Raw genomic sequence first — 8,335 nt, 5'->3', positions numbered from 1 at the left:
ACAAAGGGTAATGAAAGGAAGGGAGAGGGATAGGAATAGGCACTGGGTTCGATCCTCAACACCACATAAAATACCACATAAAAATAAAATAAAGGTATTGTGTTCACCTACAACTAAAAAATATATTTAATATATTATATATAATATATATTTAATAAATAAAAAATAAAAGTAGCTGGGGTGTGGCTTCAATCACCAGTACCAAAATAAATAAATATCTTCTGTGTTTTAAAAGTTTTCTGCAACCAGCCTGTTGAGTATTCACACACAGTTCTCTTCAATTTTCAGTTCCTGGTGATAAAACTTTGCTTGTTTCATGATCAGCATATGCTAAGTGGCACATGTTCACTGCAACACTGAGGGATCTACTCTTACCATACACAGGTCTTCATTTTTAGCTTTATGCAGAGTTTTTCTTTCTTTCATTAACTTTCAGCATAAAACTTCAACACTCTATTGTTTCTTCAGGCCATCCATAGTGATCATTTCAACACCACACTCTTCTATAAAACACTTATCATTGTCCAGTTTCTCCAACAGCTTGACTTTCTGTGCTATAGACAAACATACATTTTCCCTCTTTTTCTTGTTACTGTTATCCATATGATATCTGCAGGCCTTTTGGATATTTTCAGCAATATCTTTACACCACAGAGCAAAGAATAAGCAAAAACCAAACCAAACCACAGTGAGAAATGCATGTAGGTCTCAGCCCCAGGTCATCAAAACCTGTTCTGGTGCATCTGGCCTGGGCATGGGCCATTTCATTGCCCTTTCTGTGCATACTTGTGTGGGAATCTGGGCGTGCACAGAAAAGATATTTTGAGGCTGAAGAGGGCTGGGAGGGTCTTTTCTCCTTGGGAATAATAGGTAGACTGGGTGCTATGGACCTGAGTTTTGACTCTGACCCTCCACATGAGGACAAGTGTGGAATTCTTTTACTTGTGGTGTTATGTCAGATATATATATAATTTTTAGTTGTAGATGGTACAATACCTTTATTTTATTTATTTATATTTATGTGGTGCTGAGGATCAAACCCAGTGCCTCACACATGCTACGCAAGTGCTCTACCACTGAGCTACAACCCCAGCCCCATGTCAGTTTTATATTTACTGTGTTTTGATTTTGGAGCATTGGAGATGTTTATATTTCCAGACAAGAATGTTCAACCTGTGTATCTTCTTAATAAATCTGTCATGTAGGGCATATCCTTCAAACCCCAAATCATCTGGCTTCTAGTCTAGATGTTTCTCTTTAGGAATAGCTCAGAAGGGCTGTGGTTATAGCTTAGTGGTAGAGTGCTTGCCTCAGGGTCTCACTGAGTTACTGAGTTGTTTTGTGCCTTTTTTTTTTTTTTTTTTTGCTGAGGCTGGCTTTGAACTCCAGATCCTCCTATCTCAGCCTCTGGAGCTGCTAGGATTACAGGTGTATGCCACCACACCTGGCAATAATAATATTTTTAAAAATACTATTACTCAGATATTTATTTTTATTTGCACAGTAGTAAAAATTTTTATAATGATTTTTGGGCCCCAAAACTTCCTAAACTTTATTTATTAATATCAAATTTTATCTTTAGATTGGGGATATCTTACTCCTTTTGGGTTTGTATAATAAAATACCATACATTGGTTGGCTTATAAAAACCAGAAGTTTATTTCTCACAATTCTTTTTTTAACAATTTTTTAAAATTTTTTTTCAGTTTTTTTTAAATATACTTTTATTTTGTTTACTTATTTTTATGGAGTACTGAGGATTGACCCCAGTGTCTCACACATGTTAGGCAAGTGCTCTACCACTGCGCTACATCCCTGGCAATTTCTCACACTCTTGAGGTTAAGAAGTCCAAGATCAAGGTGGCAGCAGATTTGGTGTCTGAATTTGGTTGTTTTCTGATTCACAGAAGTTGCTTCTTGCTGTATCCTCACGTATGCTCACATAGTTATTATTCTTTCTTGGGCTCCATGTAAGGGCACTAATCCCATTTGTAAGGGCTCCACCCTAATGGGGTGGTCACTTTCCAATGGTCTTCTTTTCTTTCTGGTACTGAGGGTTTAACCTAGGGGCACTTTACCACTGAGTTACCTAGTCTACTTTTTAAAAATTTTATTCTGAGACAGCGTCTCACTAAGTTGCTGAGGTGCTGAGGCTCATGGTATGTGGCTGAGGCTGACCTTGAACTTGTGATCTTCCTACCTCAGCCTCCTGAGTCACTGGAATTATAGGCATGTGCCACTATGCATGGGTACATCCCATAACTTTTGAAATACCACATTTCCATTAAGTTCCATGAAATTTTGATTCAAACATCACACTATATAAAATTTCTAAGTTTTATTATAATATAGTCTGTAATTTATGAGTGGATTTCCCCCCGATTTTCTTAAATCTGGGGCATTTATGGAAAATCTATAGGCAGTTATACTTAATGGTAACTTTGCTTTTAGATCAGAAACAAGGCAGGATGCCATGTCTTGCTACTTCTGTTAACATTGTGCTGTAGCTAAAACAAAACGGGGGTGGGGGGGACAGGGGGAAGCATCTAGATTGGAAATGGAAAATGAAAATTGTGTTAACTTCAGATGACATGGTCCTATATGTAGAAAATCTTAAATAATCTTTTTAAAAACCTCATTGGAACTAATAAACAAGTTCAGCAAAGTTCCAGGATACAAAACTCAATGTAGAAAAATTACTTGTGTTTTGTTTTTACATTCTAGTGAGGAATAATCTAAAAATGAAACTAAGGAAAAACAATGATTTCACAAAAATAAAATGGATAAAATAATTAAATACTTAGAAATAAATTTGATAAAATAAAAAGACTCATGTATTGAAAATAACACAACTTTGCTGAAAAAGTTATAGAAGTTCTAAATAAATGGAGAGAAATTCCATGTTCATGGATTGGAATAATCAATATTGTTAGCATGGTGTTGCTTTTCAAAGTATAATCTAATTATAATCTATTTCTAGATTCAATGTAATCTCCAGGAAAGTCTGAGCAAACTTTCTCTTTAAAAATTGCCCTAAGATTTATATACATATGCAAAGAAACCAGAATAAACAATTCTGGAAAGAAGGACAGGATTGAAGGCATATATGCCAATTGTAAAACTTCTTATAAATCTGTAATTATTAAAATGGTGGGAATAATGGCATAAAAATAGATATAGAGATAATGGAACAGAATTGAGAATGCAGAAATAAGCTCTTGTATTTATGGTCAATTAATTTTTGAAAAAAATCTGACAAAAGTCCTGTATACTGAAACAACAAAATACTTCTTAGAGAAATTTTTAAAAATCTAAATAAATGGAAGATATATATCAAATTTGCTGGTTACAAGATTTAATATTTTTATGATGTGAATATTCCCCATATTGATCTTTAGATTCAGTTACATCCCAATCAAATTTTCATAGGTTTTTTTTTTTTAATAAACATTGACAAATTGATTCTAAAATTCATATGAAAATGCAAAGGACCTAGAATAACCAAAGCAACTTTGAGGAATGAGAACAAAATTGAGGGTCTAACACTATCTAATTTTAAGAGTTATTGTAACGTTACCCTAATCAAAGTTACATACAATCAAACGTTGTATTGTTATAAAGATAAACACATAGATCAATGGATCAGGATGTCCAGTATACTCACAGTATATAAATACACTCACAAATATGTGGACAGCCAATTTTTGACTAAGATACCAAGCAATTCAGTAGAGAAAGAATGATATTTTCAACAAATGGTATAGAAATATTTTGTAATTCATATACATAAAAACGAACTTTGATTCATACTTCATACAATATAAAAACAATTATGACTAGATTGTAGACCTAACTATAAAACCAAAAACTAGGGTTGGGTATGCAGTTCGGGGTAGGGGCCCTGGGTTTGATTCCCAGCATTGCCAAGACATAAAGCCTAAAACTACTACAAACATTGCCTGTCTATAAACAGTTGATTTAATTTTTATTTTTTAAAACATCATGATTTAGGGCTGGGGATATAACTCAGTTGGTAGAGTGCTTGCCTCGCATGCACAAGGCCCTGGGTTCAATTCCCAGCATCACAAAAAAATAAATAAACAAACAAAAAAACATTATGGCTTGTCTTTTTTTTTTTTTGTCACCAGGGACTGAACCCAGGGTGCTTAACTATTGAGCCACATACCCAGCATTTTTTATTTTTTAAAAATTTTCAGATAGGGTCTTGTTTAGGGCCTCAATAAGTTGCTGAGGCTGATTTTGAACATGCAATCCTCCTGCCTCAGCCTCCTGAGTCACTGGGATTATAGGTGTATGCCACTGCACCCAGCTCTAATCTGTTCTTAACATTTTTTTTTTTTTTGGTACCGGGGATTGAACCCAGGAGTGTTTAACCACTGAACCATATTCCCAGCACTTTTTTTATATTTTATTTAGAGACAGGTTCTCACTGAGTTTCTTAGGGCCTCACTAAATTTCTGCGGCTGTCTTTGAACTGGAGATCCTCCTGCTTCAGCCTCCAGAGCCACTGGGATTACAGGCATGTGCCATTGCCTGCCCTGGCTATTCTTAAAATTTAACTAAAGTTGGTAACACTGATTTACAGGCACACCTTAGTGCTGCCTCCTCATTCATCTTTTCTCCTGGGTATTTCCTCGGAGCTTTTCCTCCAGAAACTCAGATCTCTGTGTTTCCCAGAATATACTAAGCTTCCTTGAGCTGTTTTTCTTTATCTCATACTGAACTCTTTGCCTGTAACATTTTCCTTCTATTTGCCTTCTTCAAAAATTTCTGAGGGCTGGGATTGTGGTTCAGTGGTAGAGTGCTCGCCTAGCATGCAGGGTCACAGGGTTTGATCCTCAGCACTACATAATTGTAAAATAAAGATACTGTGTTCACCTAAAAATAAATATTTAAAAAAATTTTCTGCACATTCTTCCAATTCTCTGTTCAAATGCTACCATTATGTGAAACCATCCTTTTGACAAAGTTCACACTCTTAATTACCTTGCAGATAACTCATTTTGCAGTATTACAAGATAGTCTTTCTCCTCTACAAGAGGGCAGGGTCGGTTTCTTTAGTTTTTATTTCTGGCACCTAACATTGTGCCTGGCTTATAATAATCACCCAAGTATTTGTTTAAATTAATTAAGATGAATTTTAATCCACAATGGATTCCAGATCCCTTCCTGGGGTTGTAATAATTTTGCAGTGATTACAGCAAATCAGCTCTATAAGGTGTGTAATTTGAGATTTAAAAAATATCTGTAGGCTAGCCTGGCGCAGCAGCACACACCTGTAATCCTAGTGACTCTGTATGATATGCAAGTTCAAGACCAGCCTGGACAACTTAGTGAGGTTCTATATCAGAATAAAAAATTGAGAAAGGCTGGGGATGCAGCTCAGTGGTAGAGCACCTCTGGGTTCAATTCTCATTGTGGGAGAAATAAATTAAATCTGTATAGGCCATTCCTTCCTTTCAATAATGACACAGCCTCTAGTAACTGCAGAAACTTGTGAAGAAACAGAACACACCAGTGATGACTCAGATGGCAGATTAGATCCAACTGCTAGCTGCTTCTTCTAAAATCAGACCTGTAGAAAATAGAAAGTAGGGATCATGGACTCCAGGAATTTCCTTCATCATCCCTATCTCTGTGAGGAACTCCAGTGGGAAATGGAGTCTGTATTGAACTAGAGAGTGTAGAAAGGACTGGAGAAGATGGGAGGTGGAGGGAGTAGGGGAAGACTGAGGTGGGGGTAGAACGTAGCAGGGGAGAGTAGGTGGAGAAAAGCTTCTTAAAGTTTCTGTCCTCATTTTTCTGCAGGTTGCTTTGGCATAGTCATTAACGCTTCACAGTAAAGCTAGTGGCCACATCGTGGACCATTGGGGACGGTGTCTATATAGGTTGTATAGAGCAGCTCCCACACAGCGCTTCCCACAACCACATAATACTCCATTTCCTCTGCATTTTATAATCCACTCTTCCAAAGCTGTGCACCACTTTGTCTTCAAATCCCCTGCCAGTATTCCTCCAAAGAATCTCTTTTCTGCTTAAATCAGTCAATTTCTGTTGTTGTAACTATTGACCCTGACCATTAGTGAAAACAAGACTGGAGGAAAGGAAAGGCTTAGGAGGTCATTACAATAAACAAAGCAAAAGATAATAATGGTGTGGGCAAGAATACTGAGGTATAGAGGTTGTTGTGTTGGGGATATATTTTGGACATGAAGGGGAGGAAAATAGTAATCAAACATGACTCCTAGGTTTGGGCCAGAGCAACACACATATTTCTGTGTGTTTATTTTTATGTCAGCACCATGCTTCATAGTATGGTTACAATAACTTTATAGTATATTTTGAAATCAGGTAGTATGATTTCTCTAGCATGGTTCTTTGTGCCCAAGATTGCTTTGGCTATTTGGGTCTTTTGTGGTTTTGTGAAAAATGTCATTGGTGTTTTGATAGGGATTGCATTGAATCTGTAGATTGTTTAGATAGTATGGATATTTTAACAGTATTAAGCCCCGCCCCCCCAAGGTGAACATGATATTTTTCCATCAATTTATATTTTCTTCATTTTTGTTCATCAGTTGTGAATAGTTTTCAGTGGTGTGTAGATCTTTCACCTCCTTTGTTAAATGAACTGCGGGCGCGTCTGAGCCAACTCTAAAGCAACTCTCTGTGCAATTTCACCCGTCTGAAATTATTCTGTTGCTTCGGCAGACATCCTGTTCAGAGAGGATTTTGTGATACCTCAGAATTTATTGGCTTAGACAGCCCTAGGTTCAAACACAATTCCCTGGAGATAGAGAGAGATACTAGTGTCCTAACTAGCCTTGGGGCATCTGCTGCACAAGTGATAAGTCCCAATCAAGCCAACTTCCCCAGAGCTTCTGCTTCTTGTTGACCTTGAAGAACCTCTCCTTACAATAACTTTGTCTGGGGTCTGGGGTTGTGGCTCAGAGGTAGAGCGCTCGCCCACCACGTGTGGGGCACTGGGTTCAATCCTCATGCACCACATAAACTAAAATAAGGATATTATTTCCACCTGTAACTAAAAAAATCAATATATTTTTTAAAAAAATAACTTCCTTTGGTGGGTTTCACTATAAATAAAGCATTTGCCATATGGTCATTCTGTGTTTAATTTTGGAAGAAGCCCCGCTCAGGCCCGTTCGCACCGGTCCTGTCGGCCACGTCCCGCGGGGTGGCGGGTGCGCTGCCGCCTCTGGTGCAGGCCGCAGTGTCCGCCACCCCGGAGCCGCCTGTGCTGGACGTGAAGCGACCCTTCCTGTGCCGGGAGTCGCTGAGTGGCCAGGCGGTGGGCCGGCCTTTGGTCGCCTGCGTGGGCCTCAATGTACCTGCTTCTGTTCGTTATTCCCACACGGATGTCAAAGTGCCTGATTTCTCTGACTATCGTCGCTCGGAAGTGTTAGCACAAAGTCTTCAAAAGAGAGCAGCGAGGCTAGAAAAGGTTTCTCCCATTTGGTGACTGCAACAGCTACTGTGGGTGTTGCATGTGCCGCCAAGAATGTTGTCTCCCAGTTTGTTTCCAGCATGAGTGCTTCTGCTGATGTATTGGCCATGTCGAAAATTGAAATCAAGTTGTCCGATATTCCAGAAGGCAAGAACATGGCTTTCAAATGGAGAGGCAAACCCCTGTTTGTGCGCCACAGAACCCAGAAGGAGATTGACCAGGAAGCTGCTGTTGAAGTGTCCCAGTTGGGGGACCCACAGCATGATTTGGAGCCAGTAAAGAAACCTGAATGGGTTATCCTGATAGGTGTTTGTACTCATCTTGGTTGTGTACCCATTGCAAATGCAGGGGATTTGGGTGGTTATTACTGCCCTTGCCATGGGTCACACTATGATGCATCAGGCAGGATCAGGAAGGGGCCTGCGCCTCTCAACCTTGAAGTTCCCTCCTATGAGTTCACCAGTGATGATCTAGTGATTGTTGGTTAGAGACTTTGAACTAAAATTCTAGGCTGCTTTCATTTTTCATGTCGCCTCAGAACTGAGTTGAGGGCAAGCCTCCTGTACTTCTAAGTTGGTTGATTTGAAATATTTAAGGACTGTTAATAATGTACTTGCAAATGTGAAGTAAACTGAATCTAATGTTGAGTACTTACAAGCATTCACTTAATAAAGCTACTGTTAAACATTGTTAAGCTCAGTCATAGACTTGAAAGGTGCAATGTCTTTGATAGCTAATTCTCATTAAAAATTACAGACTGGTGTACAAGATATTTGTGAAATCTAAAAAAAAAAAAAAAAAAAGTCACCATACGGTATTTCACGGTGAGTATACCATTTTTTACATACCCGT

The 8,335-nt window shown here is 38.4% G+C and overlaps 1 pseudogene; it reads left to right on the top strand.

The window, feature by feature from the left end:
- The first annotated feature begins 5,621 nt into the window (after positions 1-5,621).
- Positions 5,622-7,971, top strand: LOC143394585 (cytochrome b-c1 complex subunit Rieske, mitochondrial pseudogene; annotated as a pseudogene).
- The last annotated feature ends 364 nt before the right edge of the window (positions 7,972-8,335 follow it).

This window comes from Callospermophilus lateralis, chromosome 3 (genome assembly GCF_048772815.1).
Source record: "Callospermophilus lateralis isolate mCalLat2 chromosome 3, mCalLat2.hap1, whole genome shotgun sequence".
Classification (NCBI taxonomy): domain Eukaryota; kingdom Metazoa; phylum Chordata; class Mammalia; order Rodentia; family Sciuridae; genus Callospermophilus; species Callospermophilus lateralis.
This window is presented reverse-complemented; position numbering and strand designations above follow the sequence as displayed.